This window comes from Schistocerca cancellata, chromosome 5 (assembly GCF_023864275.1).
Source record: "Schistocerca cancellata isolate TAMUIC-IGC-003103 chromosome 5, iqSchCanc2.1, whole genome shotgun sequence".
NCBI classification, from domain to species: Eukaryota; Metazoa; Arthropoda; class Insecta; order Orthoptera; family Acrididae; genus Schistocerca; species Schistocerca cancellata.
Window position 1 is genome coordinate 528,614,150 of NC_064630.1, and position 14,181 is coordinate 528,628,330.

Sequence of the window (14,181 nt, forward strand, 5' to 3'; positions counted from 1 at the left end):
ATTGCAACAGTAATTTTATGAGCAAGAAAAGTATATGAACTGCAGAATTTAAGGGTTCCGTGGTTTCCGTTCTGTATATTCCTTACCTAAACTGGATCTGCATCATTTCACGCCCCAGGTAGTGACACATCGTACTGACACCAAGAGTATGCTCATGCTGCGAACTTCATTGTTCCAGCCACTTGTTTTTGTAATCACTAAAATAAGTCACATGACCTCCCAACATGAGAAGTTTCATTAAGTTTCTCTTTGCGTTCTAGAAGGTAAGGATAAATGATGCCAGAAATCGCTTCTCAAACGGCTATTTAGTGCTGTTGAGGATATTTATTTTAGAGTTTTCGTAGGCGAAGAAATTTAGTTTAATCTTAAAACATCGTAAACACCAACTTCCACAAATTTACCGAATAAGGAAAGCTTACTGTCCAGTTAGGAAAAGGTTTCAAAGCAAAGTCTGCACAGTCTGGGAGATGTCGACTCTACGTCTGATTGCACTGGATTATCGTTAGCCTAAGAGGTGTCACACGTTGTGTTCCTGTGGCTGTGGAAATCGTTTGCTGAAACCGAGTGTAACATGTCAGGGTACGGTATTGCTAGAAATTCAGTGATTAACAACCGAACGCTGAGTTCATCCCCAAGCCGAGGAATATTTATGATAGGGAAACCATAGGTGGCTGTTAGTCCTTGCATTCTTTCAACGAGCCTTGTAAACCATGTATACAAATGTGTTCAGTATTACAAGTACTTTGACGTTGTAGACGACGTTATCCTCCTAAACTAACAATTGTTTCCTTACAAAGAATCAAAAGTCGTAGAAGCGGCAGGATTCGAATACGAGAACAAGACAGTACCAAATAACCGGTTTTGCTACTCCACTATCCTACTACTCGCACCGAGCTATGTTTCAAACTTCCGGAGTGTGATATGTGGGCAAAACAGTTCACTAAAATGCGATAGCCGAAGCAACATGACGTGGATCACAGCGTGTATCTCAATCCCTAATCCCTCAAAACGGCGCCGTTATTATTATTTCGTATGATGTTTAGAGACAGAATAAATTTACACGATATTCAAAACTACACTCACTAATAATGATTTATTAAATATGTTCTCAAAGCATTTTATGGGAAATGAGTTTGACTTCTGAGGTGAAGAAAGTGTTCTCCATCTTGTATTATACTTCGTATCCTTCCGCCTTGTCAGTAGGTTCTTATTTGAGAAAATCACAGCTCTGGGAATACATAAAGGTCGCATTCTTGTGAATTTTGAAGATGGATACTGTATCTGCACAGTTTCCCGTGCCGTAGGATGCAGTAAATCAGCGATACATCTCCAGGTAAAGAGGACGGTGGAGGAAGGCCACGTCAACCTTCGTCGTCGCCTAGACGTCCACTGACTACCGCGAAAGATCAAGAGAATTGAATATTCCACTGCAGTGATGAAAACCCTTTTGAGGACTAGCACAGAAATTAGGAACATCCTCCAGCTAAGTGTGAGCTGGTCGACCATTCGTTTGCGTCTCAACGGGAAAGGCAGATATGGATGAAAATCGGCACTTAGAGAAATGTTGAAGGAACAACAAGATTGCATTCCCCAGAGCTCGCTAGTGGTGGTAATGTGAACTAGGCCAGTTGGTCTCTACATGTCAGGGTGAACACATGCACAAGAAAAAAGTTTAGGAAGCGTTTTCCAACAGGATAACTTCCAAAATAAAGAAAAAAACACGCTATTTCCTTCCATTCCAACAGCTCAGCACAGACCGAGCTTTGTCCTCCATTTCTCAAGGGACAGAAGGGAGGGGAATTGGGGGAAAGGAGGAGAAGAGAAGAAGGGTGATAGGAGTGGAGAAGTGGGTAAGGGGAGGGGATGGGGGACAGAAGAGGGGAGGCAACCAATAATATCAATGTGATGTTGCCCTGTCTATAACAGGGGAGGAGGGGGGGGGGAGTATCCCGCAAGTTGAATTAATTTGCAACATTGCAGACTGCACCAGAACCACACTTATCTGACTACTTAAATGAAGTTGCCAACTTGTTCCACAAACTCATAAGAATTTTCAAATTTATCTTCCTTGATTGTCTTGTAGAAATCATTTTCTTAGTCTTCTTCATATTTATCTTCGTTCCACACATTTTACAGTAGGCGTCCACTTCTATTAACTTTTCATTAGTTGTCATCTATTTTTTATTCAGTACCGCTACGTCAACAGCAAAACATAGAAATTTTATTATCCTTCCTTCTACTGGTAGAACACCCTTTTATTGGAAGCGGTCTTTAACTAAATCATCTAAATACACTCCTGGAAATTGAAATAAGAACACCGTGAATTCATTGTCCCAGGAAGGGGAAACTTTATTGACACATTCCTGGGGTCAGATACATCACATGATCACACTGACAGAACCACAGGCACATAGACACAGGCAACAGAGCATGCACAATGTCGGCACTAGTACAGTGTATATCCACCTTTCGCAGAAATGCAGGCTGCTATTCTCCCATGGAGACGATCGTAGAGATGCTGGATGTAGTCCTGTGGAACGGCTTGCCATGCCATTTCCACCTGGCGCCTCCGTTGGACCAGCGTTCGTGCTGGACGTGCAGACCGCGTGAGACGACGCTTCATCCAGTCCCAAACATGCTCAATGGGGGACAGATCCGGAGATCTTGCTGGCCAGGGTAGTTGACTTACACCTTCTAGAGCACGTTGGGTGGCACGGGATACATGCGGACGTGCATTGTCCTGTTGGAACAGCAAGTTCCCTTGCCGGTCTAGGAATGGTAGAACGATGAGTTCGATGACGGTTTGGATGTACCGTGCACTATTCAGTGTCCCCTCGACGATCACCAGTGGTGTACGGCCAGTGTAGGAGATCGCTCCCCACACCATGATGCCGGGTGTTGGCCCTGTGTGCCTCGGTCGTATGCAGTCTTGATTGTGGCGCTCACCTGCACGGCGCCAAACACGCATAACCATCATTGGCACCAAGGCAGAAGCGACTCTCATCGCTGAAGACGACACGTCTCCATTCGTCCCTCCATTCACGCGTGTCGCGACACCACTGGAGGCGGGCTGCACGATGTTGGGGCGTGAGCGGAAGACGGCCTAACGGTGTGCGGGACCGTAGCCCAGCTTCATGGAGACGGTTGCGAATGGTCCTCGCCGATACCCCAGGAGCAACAGCGTCCCTAATTTGCTGGGAAGTGGCGGTGCGGTCCCCTACGGCACTGCGTAGGATCCTACGGTCTTGGCGTGCATCTGTGCGTCGCTGCGGTCCGGTCCCAGGTCGACGGGCACGTGCACCTTCCGCCGACCACTGGCGACAACATCGATGTACTGTGGAGACCTCACGCCCCACGTGTTGAGCAATTCGGCGGTACGTCCACCCGGCCTCCCGCATGCCGACTATACGCCCTCGCTCTCAAAGTCCGTCAACTGCACATACGGTTCACGTCCACGCTGTCGCGGCATGCTACCAGTGTTAAAGACTGCGATGGAGCTCCGTATGCCACGGCAAATTGGCTGACACTGACGGCGGCGGTGCACAAATGCTGCGCAGCTAGCGCCATTCGATGGCCAACACCGCGGTTCCTGGTGTGTCCGCTGTGCCGTGCGTGTGATCATTGCTTGTACAGCCCTCTCGCAGTGTCCGGAGCAAGTATGGTGGGTCTGACACACCGGTGTCAATGTGTTCTTTTTTCCATTTCCAGGAGTGTAGATACTAAAAAAGATAGGTGGAAGACAACAGCCCTGTTCAACACCTGTCCCAATTTTAATTCCTTGTGGCATCGCATTTCTGTTCTTACTTTTACACTTTGTGTGACTTATAAAGGGCTTATTAGCTTGTTTCCTTCCAGTGAATTATAGTTTCCTTCAGGAGATTTAAAAATTAAACTCCCTGAACTCTGTCAAAAGCTTTTTCCAAGTCAACAAAAACTGTGCAGACTTCTATCTTACCTTTTCTTAGGTACCACCTCCAATTATTCGTGAGAGTCCAATTTCATCCTTTTAACTTTGTGCCTTCTGAAGCCGAACTTTTGCCCAACTTTCTCTCAACTTTTCACTGCAATAATCTATTCTTCATTATTTTTTGTGAAGTCTTCTGATTACTCACCTTTCTCGTAAATATCTTAGCACAAAATCCAGCCTTTCCACTTTTCGTTGGTTTAAACCTTAGATGAATAAAATCCGAATCCCATCTCCACCAGTTGCATTTCATGTTCTTATGTACCATCTCAACTTCACCGACAATGATTGAAAATCCTTAGTCCTCTGTGAGCAATTCTTTTTCATCCCGAAGTCCTAAGCACCTAGAAGACCTCATGCTTCATATAATTCTTTTAAGAGCCTCTTCCATTATTTCTTCATTTCTTGATGAGGGAAGTATGCAGAAAAGGAGTACGTAAGAAAAAAGAACACGTCATCACACAGTGTGACCGTAGAAAGGGATGACCATCACCTTGTCTGCAAACGTATAACGAACTGTGCAGTTACATCCACAACGTTGGAGTATTGTAAAATGAGTCAACCTGTTTTCGTCGGCAGCTGGACAATGCTTGTCTCTGGATGGATGTATTCATACAAGCCGCTGCATTTGCAATCAGAACACACTAATCTCTCAGGGTGTTAATGGCATGTGAACCTCACTGCTGGTGCCCCTGATAGCAATATGAAGTTCTTCAATCTTGGTACATCTTTTCCGATATTGATAGCAGCATACGTCGTAGACATTACTATCGTGATGTTAACATGTACGAGTAATAGCGTGAGTACTGCAGTCAATAAATTCAGTGTGTCTTAGGTAACAGTTATGGAGCAATTGAAAACAACATGCAACCTCGATTTTGTACACGTAATATTTAGAGTTAGGTTAATATCAACTGAAGCGGTAGGGACTTGCTTGAGGAATGTAAGGCTGCTAGGCAAAATAAATCGTATTTCCATAAATAAAAATTTATTATCTCTTAATCGAAACAATCTCTTAAAAGCTATGGATAAAAATTAAGATGGAAAAAGTCAATGGCATTTAAGAAAAATTTTAACTCTTAAATAATTAAGTAGAATTTTCAAAATCTTAATAGCACAGAGCACTTGTACAAGTATAGCAACTGTTATAATAAAACATGAAACACTCCAAGGAAATTGTGGCCTAATTGCAACCAAGAGCTTCGGGTCAAGAGATAACAACAATTATAATCATTAACAACTAAATTAGTAGTCCATACCAAATCAAGGGATGTTTCAGATTAGTTCTCTGGAATACAAGAGGGCACACTAAAAATGTGTAATATTAATCCTAATACACCACTGCCAGAGGACAGGCTACAATTTCTTTTAACTCAATTAAATTCCCAGTCCTCAGGGAGTCGAATGTTTGTAATAAGTAAAAAATCTCAGAATGTTAAAAGTACACCGAGTATTGAACTTAGGTGCAAGGAAGGCCCACTGTGAACGTATAAATTTAAATTTTAAAATACCTTGTCGTTTGAAAATACAGCAATATACTAACAGCCACCTCTCAATGGCGCTATAAAAGATTTTCACAAATAGCTTTAGCAAAAGGATTTGACACCAACGGCCATTAATAATTAAGCTTTGTACCAATCATTCAGATATTAATGAACTTTTAAATATAACTCTCACTATTAATAGAGATCATCGCGAAAGACCACCTACCAGCACGGGAATGAAATAAAATAGAACGCTTTCAGGCAACAAAATCAAATTAAATTCTCAATTATAGAAACTGATAGTTGAAACAGTTAATGTCTGTCTGTAGCCAGCAACACAAACGCTAAATAAATCAGCTTCACTCACAAACTAGGAAGATGACCTGGATGCCCACAACACGTGTTTATCAAATTCAAAGTTGATGTCCACAGCTGGAAATGGATGGTCACCATGAAATCCACAGTCGTGAGATGAGGTGGAATCCCAGAACGAGTTTTCTTCTCGCAGTTGGATAAGTGGCTGACAATCTGAATTCCAACCGGTGTCCTGGTGCCAAAGACACATCCCAGACAAGGCTGCTGACTTAACACGACGTTCAGCCCACAGGGATCTTAACGCGTCCGTAGCAACAGCGGACCCCGAACTAGAAACAGGTCGTCGACAAGACAAGACTGTCGAGTATGCCGCACACGTCCATACATTCCCCCTAGGTACATTCCACCTCCACATTCCCTGGCGGGAGGGCGCCCTTCGGTTACTCAGCAACTGGCCAGAGACATTCGCCGTCAACAGCTGCCATCGACATAAGCGAGCAGCTCCAATATGGAACATTCACAGTTCAGTGAGAGCAAGATTAGGGAAGCATCGGACACCAAGAAACTGTCCCTGCTCCAATTACACCATATTCCACAACGTAGCAGGGTATTGTTTATCAAATGTGAGAAGGATGTGGAAGTCATCTTTCAAGAACGAAGGGTATTTCTCGTTCTCCGGCCTACCCGTTGGCACAATACATCGCACAAGGAACATCCCTAAAGTGAGGATGATGGGCATCTTGTACGTCACTGCCCTTTACAAACAAATGATTGTTTTATGGACTAATACACAAATGGAATCAAGGAAGATTTTTGGAAGGAGATATGCAAGATCTGATTAGAAATTACACTGAGAGAGAACGTCATATAACTCATCACGCTTCTTATTCAAAACTTGACGTTTTACACCTCAGCTGGAATCTTTCTCACGAATTTTATAGGGTTCTCGATTGCCTGTTACTAATGAAATAGAACTATTCAACTTGGAATAAAAAGTTTGAGGATTCGAAATGTTGAGTGTCCAATAAATAGTGCGAGGTGTCGAAACGTCGTAACTGAAAAGGTAGCGGGAACGGTCGAAACCCTGGAATTTCGAACAACTAATAGTGGTGCAGCGAGCCACGCTTATGACATTGAGATGGTGGTTATAAAAATGTCAGTTTGAATCAGACAGTTTTTTTCTATTTCTTAATAATCACTGTGTAAAGCTAATCATGCTTTGCAATGAATGATATATTAAGAATGTATCAGTTGTCTTTCGGCCGGGCAACAGAAAGCTGCATACAGCCAGATCTCAAATCCTGGATTCAAGTACAGATCTCTTGCAAATTCTGGAAACACTACTGGCAACATAAAACCATCAATGTTTGAAACCCTCTAACGTTTTTTTTTAATTTTTGTCTCATTTTTTACGAACCTCTTCGTGCGGTGAGACTACCGAGACCTCCGCCAGAATAGTTCGAATTTCACCTGCTCAGTGGCTATAAAAGAAACGAAGGCACGGGCTTATGGAAAAGTGTCCCAGGAAAGTGAGTGGTTCGAAGGCTTCTTACGTTACAGAACACAATATGTTAAGGAGTACTCCAGGGAAGTGGGATAGCACCGCTGTTGTTCTGTACACAGGGTGAAGAAAAATTCGCACACTTGGACTTCACAGCGCTATTCTTCACATACCAGCAATACAAAAATGTCTGTCACAAAATTTCGGCCTGAGCATATTTCCGGCAGTAAATGGACTTTAAAGATTGGCAATCTGCAACACTGTAATCACATATACGGTAACCACCTCTGTCTGCATATACGAATAGTGCTGTGCAGATGGTGCAGTGTGTAGCGTTTTGGGTTAGCATGCAGAAGGTCGGGGGTTCGATTCTGCGTCGAGTCGTATTTGTTCTTATTTGCTAAATGTAGTCTGCGTGGTACGGTATGTGCTGTGTTAACCGTTATACAGCCATTACAGTGGGTCTCCCACAAAACATTTGCACTTACGTACTACAAACTCAGAAATGGAAGTACAATTGTTTTCATTGGTCAGCTTGTAAAGAAGCCTTTCGCACGTCGTGGACGCTAATTGTTTCGCAGCATTGTATCCTCTAGATAACAAACAGGTTTTCTGTGTACCCTCCCCTAGTGTAGTGGTCCCATCGATTAGTACCAAATATTATTCTTGACACTTTCAGGTCCATTACATTTCGTTAGGGGCCAGAAGGGCTAGCAAAGTGCTTTAAAAATAATTTCCAAACTTGGTTACCATATGCATGTATTATCACAATGGAAACACTAATTATGCCGTTCAACATTGAGTCTGATGAGCATATGCTGTTTAGTACATCCATACGCTATTATTATTATTATTATTATCATCGTTGGAATTGTGGAAACATCACGTCCATTACCATTAGGGAAACAGCGCACTTTGAAAACGAACATTTCACTAGTAGCATTTGCAGGGAAATGTCTCGGACGGGAAGGTTCAGTTGTATGGCTTGGTCCTACGTGTTCACCTGAGCTAAATACGCTGGATTTCTTCCTATGGGAACACTTGCAGGAGCACTTGTACTTGCAGAAGCACTTGTATTCTACTCTGTCGACACATCACCAGTGTTCCTGTTTTACCCCTTTGTTTTGATAAATATAACTTGCTTACAGATTATTTGAAAGCCACCAGAATTCAAATTTAATTTATGAGTTGCCGCGGTCTTCATTTTTACATCGCATCATCGCGGTTCGTAATCGGGTGCGTATTTTTACTGGCACTATTGTACATACTTCAAATTGTGTTCTGTTTCTCATTTTGAGTTTTTCTTTTATTTTAAGTACGTCTGTCTGTATGCCACACTTCTCATGTAGTTCTGTAACTTTATTTGCAATTTGGTTCTTCAGCTATTGTCGTACTAATTGTATGATGTACAGTGTTTGCCCTTTCGTGTTTTGTCTTTTGCTATAAGAGTATGTGCATGTTCGTCACAATGTCGCAGTGTAGTGTAGTTTGTAATTCTGCTAGAATGTCATTGTCCTCACTGAACCCTGATTTCTGGTATTTGTCTAATTGAGCTATTATTATACTGGGTGATCAAAAAGTCCGCATAAATTTGAAAACTTAATAAACAACGGAATAATGTTGACAGAGAGGTAAAAATTGACACACATGCTTGGACATGGAGTTTTATTAGAACCACACCATATTGCTAAACGCGTGAAAGATCTCTTGCGCGCGTCGTTTGGCGATGATCGTGTGCTCAGCCGCCACTTTCCTCATGCTTGGCCTCCAAGGTCCCCAGTCCTCAGCCCGTGCGATTATTGGATTTGGGGTTACCTGAAGTCGCAAGTGTATCGTGTCGTGATCGACCGACACCTCTAGGGATGCTGAAAGATAACATCCGACGCCAGTGCCTCACCATAACTCCGGACATGCTTTACAGTGCTGTTCACAACATTATTCCTCGACTACAGCTATTGTTGAGGAATGATGGTGGACATATTGAGCATTTCCTGTAAAGAACATCATATTTGCTTTATCTTACTATGTTATGCTAATTATTGCTATTCTGAACAGATGAAGTGCCATCTGTCAGACATTTTTTGAACTTTTGTATTTTTTTTTTTGGTTATAATAAAATCCCATATTATTCCAAGCATGAGTGTCAATTGGTACCCCTCTATCTACATTATTCGGTGATTTATTCAGTTTTCAAATTTATACTGACTTGTTTGATCACTCGGTACTTTAAGCCTTTTCTTGTACGATAACTTCATACTTTTGTGTTATTCTGCGTTTTGCGACTTCTTTTCTTTGGTACCATATAACCGTTTTTGGCTGTATGGTTCTTGTAACCAAAAGCTAAAACAAAGAAACCAATAGCGCTTGTCCATGCTGCTCTTGCATCTATGGATGCAGCCATGTTGCGAAGACTCCAGAGCTGTATGATCCAGTCGGTCGCGCAATGTTAGTACGCGCAAGGAAATGACTTTTCTGACCAAGATTTTGTTCTGTTCACAGTTACAAAACACTGTACTATGTAAATGTCGGATTCGTGTGGATTGAGAAACGGTGTATACTACAGTATACAGCAGTATATGGCAGAATGAAACTGGCAAATAAAAGAAAATACCTCTCTATCCAGACACTAAAACCTCGACGTCGTGCATACTAACCCGAAAACGCCCTCCATAGCACTAAATCCACAGCACTACGTCTATATTCTGTGTGATAATTACCCTATAGTGATTACAGTGTTGTCAGATTGCCAATCTTTAACGTCCACTTAAATTCACTTACCGCCGGAAATATGCGAAATTTTGTAAGGAATTTTTGTATTGGTAGTACGTGAGAAATCACGCTGCGAAGTCCGAGTGTGTGAATTCTTCTTCATCATGTATACATAAACGATTTGACGGACAAAGTGGACAGCAGTCCGCGGTTGTTTCCTGATGATGCTCTAATGTACGGTGGGGGGCCGAACTCGAGTGACTGTAAGAACGTACAAGATGACTTAGACAAAATGCGTAGTTGATGTGATGAATAGCAGCTATGTCTAAATGTATAAAAATGCAAGTTAACATGGATGAGTAGTAAAAACCAACCCGTTATGTTGGGATACAGCATTAGTGGTGTATTGCTTGGCACATTCAAGTCGTTTAAATATGTGGGCCTACAGTTGCAAATCGATGTGAAATGAAATGAGCATGTGAGGACAGTGATAGGGAAGGTGAACGGTCAACTTCGGTTTACTGAGAGAATTTTATGAAAATCTGGTTCACCTATAAAGGAGACGGCACATAGGATGCTAGTGCTACCTGTTCTTAAGTACTGACCGAATATTTGGGATCTGTACCAGGTTGGTTTAAAGGAATTCATCGAAGCTACTCAAGGGTGGGCTGCTAGATTTCTTACCGGTAGGTTCGAACAACACGCAAGTGTCACAGACGCTTCGGGAACTGGAGTGGGAATCCCTGGAGGGAAGGAGTAGTTTTTTTCGAGGAAGATTTAGAAATCATCATATGTAGCGGGCTGCAGAGCGATTCCACTGCTGCCAACACGCACAGCGCGGAAGGACCATGAAGATAAGAAACGAAAAATTGTGGCTCATACGGTGGCACGTAGACAGTCGTTTCACCCTTGATCCGTTTGCTATTGGAGCAGGGAAGGATACCTTCCGCCACGCACTATACGGTGGTTTCCGGAGTATTTATGTAGATGTAGATATAGATGTAGAAATGCTCCTGTGACATAAAGTGGATACTGTGAAAATATCTTCGTGACTTAAATCATCTTGAAAGGAGTTTGACGAGCTATTCAACAGGCTGCGCGCATATTTCACGAAATATCCGAACAGGAAAAGTTAGCTTTCCGTTAATTGTGGCTATTACTTTAGTTAAAACACAGAAACATGTTTCTCAGTCTTCAGAATGGAACTTCCACTTTCATACTTCGGTCTTGCTTACTGCCTTCATGTGAACTTTCTATGAACACTTCACTTAGTATTTGTTACCTAATCCAAAATAGAAATTTGGGTTAATCGCAGCTGATTGCCTTTTATGGCCACAATATTTTTCTCGAGATTTCGCTTTGTGTTTCTTATTTATTTTGTATTTATCAAATCCAGTATTCAACTGCCTACAGACGTCTTGGATTTATTACTCTAAGTTTGCTAAAGAGAAAATGATCTCTTTGTATACACATAAATAGCCGACTGATAAACCATTTCCATCCTCCTTCTTCTGGGATAATTTGTCTCTCAAACTTATATACCGTTCTTTTTTCCAATGAAATACACATTGTAAATATCTAAATGTTTATTTTTTACAGTTATCTTGTATTCTGAAGAACACGACATTCCCGTAATATACAGGGTGATTATAACTAAAGTTAAACTTTCAAACCGCTATTGAAATAACTACACTGGTCATAATGACGTCAAATTGCAACGGAATGCTATCAGAGAAGTGGGAAAACGTGTGTCAGAAGAAAAATAAATAGTTACAAAATGTTGGAATAGATGGCGCTGTAAGCACCATAATTTAATAGTGGTCGACTTCCGACTCCAAATGACAAATACCGCATAAAAACAATCAATTAAAATCAAATATACTGTACTTCAATATGCTGTCCACCTTTTTCTGCAACAAGCTGAACTCGAGAAACAGCACGTTTCACAACTGATTCAAGTAATTCCTGGCTCACGTTCAGAGCGCAGTGCGTGCCTTCAGCCCAGGTAAGGTTGCAATCGTAGCGCTGAACACACATTTCAGATAGCCCCATGTCCAGAAGTCACATGGATTAAGATCGGGTGATCGGGATGGCCAGGCTGTAGAGAAATGATGATGATAATTGTAGCGCGCTTCAGCAGCTGCTTAACTGGATTTGCAATGTGAAGAGGTGCGCCACCTTGCATAAAAATGATCCCGTCCACAATTCCGCACTGTTGGAGAGCTGCAACGACGTGGTTGCGCATAAGACACCCATAGCGCAGGGGTGACGGTACAGGTAAGAGGATCGGAAGCACCTGTCTCATCGAAAAAATATGACCCTATGATAAATGGGGCCGTAAACCTGCACAAAGTGACCTCACACAGTGACCTTTTCAGGATGAAGTGGTACTGTTGATTTTTGTGTGGATCTTCCTTTGCCCATATTCGACAATTATGTGTATTGGCATATCCTGTCATATTTAAGTAGGCTTCGCCTTTACACAAAATCTTCCATGGCCACTCATTGTCCATTTTCACACAAGCAAAGGTCTCTCTTGCTGGCAGGTCAACAGGAAGCAACTCGTGCACGTGGGTAATTTTTAATGGATAGCAAAGAAGGATGTTTCGTAAGATTTTACGCACCATGTTCATGGGTATGTCCAATGTTTGGGCAATTATCCGTGCACTACACATTTTCACACCACCGCTCGTCTCCTCCTGCATTGCTGTGGCCACTGCTTCCACTGACGTCGAATCGTTTCCTCTCTCTACCAGGTTGCACACCGAAAAACCCGTCTTTTAGAATTTCGGAATCATTATCTCCAGACCAACGCATTCACCGGACGAACGCCTATTTTCAAATTCTGTAGTGTCCGGATCTTCCGCAAAACAATCTGTGCACAGTCATAATTCTTGTGATACAATTTTACAAGCAAAGCGCGATCCTGCATTGAGACAATCATGATGAACGTCGCAGACGCGAAAGGAAGCAACGCCTTGTACTCGGCGTGTTTATATTAACTTCAGTGGGTCGTGTGCATGAGAGGTGTTTTCTTTTACGTATTCTGACACATACAGTACACATACAGTTTTCACACTATTTCTTTTTCTTCTGCCATACGTTTCTCCCCTTTTCGAATAATATTACATTGCAATTTGGCGTCATTATGACCAGTGGTGTTGTTTCTACAGCGTTTTGAAAGTTTAACTACAATCACCCTGTATATCATTTCCTCCACTACACAGGATTGCATCTAGTAGGATGATCTCAGATTATAATAACTTAATTCTTTAGTTCTGTCGAAAGAGACTGAGCAAAATTATTTACAACTGACGTGGGACTGATTTGACTCACCTGGACCCCTCATCTCCATCCAGCAGAAATCCCATCCCCACCTCCTGAATCTCCTGTCCGGCCAGATACGGGGAATGGGGATTGCATCCTTCCACCATCCTCCACACCTAGCAATCCCTCATATGTCCTATCCTCTGTTACGCCAGCATTGCCTGTATCTCCACCCCCCCCCCCCAACTTTTATAAGGCCTTCCAAATCCTAGAACGCCACATGCTCCTTCCGTCCCACACATGATTCCTGTATGACCTCATTCCCTTCCCCAACTCCTCCTTTTCCTCCATCGTAACTGCATCCTTTCACTGGTCTGCAGGCTTGATCAACCCCACATCCATTCCTCTTGTCCTTGCTCTCCACCCCCTGCCTGTAGCTGCACCTCTATCACTGTCTCCCCCTCTCTCTCTCTCTCTCCATCTCCACACCCTCCATTTCCTTCATCAGCTCAAATTCCAGCACCTCCACCTCCCAAATGATGAACTTGGCTGTGACATATACCCTTACTACAAAATGTAGCCTGTCCTTGTTTCCACCTCCTCCCCAGGCCCCCCTTCTCATCTCCCCACCTTCCTTCAGAGCGATTTTTCCTTCTCTCCCCCCATCCCCGCTCTCCCCGAGTGTCTGCACTTCTTCCTCAGCTGTTTCTCTCTCCCATCCTTCCCTCCCTAGCCCCCTTTGGCGCGTACCCCCTCTAGTACAGCCTGTACCCCCTCTTTCCTCCCCGCTCCCTTGTCTCTGTCCGCCTGGCAGATCCTCTCAGTTTGTTCTTCGTCGTCGGTGTGCTACGTCAGTGTTGTGTTCGGTGCTGTTCTACAGTGACGCGAAGTGCTGTGATTTTAATCGTGTGCTGGACTTGTACATAATGTTGCTGTCCGTG